The following is a 573-nucleotide window of genomic DNA, read 5'->3' as shown; positions in this document are numbered from 1 at the left end:
GTGGTGACCCTGGAGCATAGAATGCAGCTGGCCCGAGCAGGGCTGTCCAGCCGGCTGCCCGGGAGGACTCAGCGCTTTCTGCTGCCTATTTGAGGTGAACGTGAATTATTTTAGGTCTTGGCTCTGGCCGTTTCTGGTTCAAGAGATGTCAAGATCTTATCGCTGCCGGTTTCTACCTGGCAGCCCTTTGAAATGCTCCCGTGCCACCACTGTCAGAGCAACCCTGTGTAACTGGCCCTTGGGAGCCGGGCTGGCCCCGTCACGCTTCATTCCGGGGCTGAATAGTCCAGTTCCTCCCTCCCGCTCAGCGCTTGGTAGCGCTTGGTGTGTTTGTCCCGGCGCTAGATGCCGATTGCCGGGCAGCAGCGGGGATTAGGAGCTCCCGCTGCTCGGGCGAGGGCCTCGCTGAGCAGGTATGAGGGCAAATAAGCTGCTTTGTGAGTCACGGACCTTTTTATTTGGTCCAAGTCAGCTGGAAAGAGGTAAAAGCTTTGTCTGGCAATCGCTTTTGTCTGAAAGCACCTGGGGAGGCGAAAGAAAACAGCCATGGGGGGTCTGTGGGCTGGGGAGCCC

Source organism: Buceros rhinoceros, unplaced genomic scaffold (assembly GCF_000710305.1).
Source record: "Buceros rhinoceros silvestris isolate BGI_N320 unplaced genomic scaffold, ASM71030v1 scaffold40295, whole genome shotgun sequence".
NCBI classification, from domain to species: Eukaryota; Metazoa; Chordata; class Aves; order Bucerotiformes; family Bucerotidae; genus Buceros; species Buceros rhinoceros.
This window is presented reverse-complemented; position numbering follows the sequence as displayed.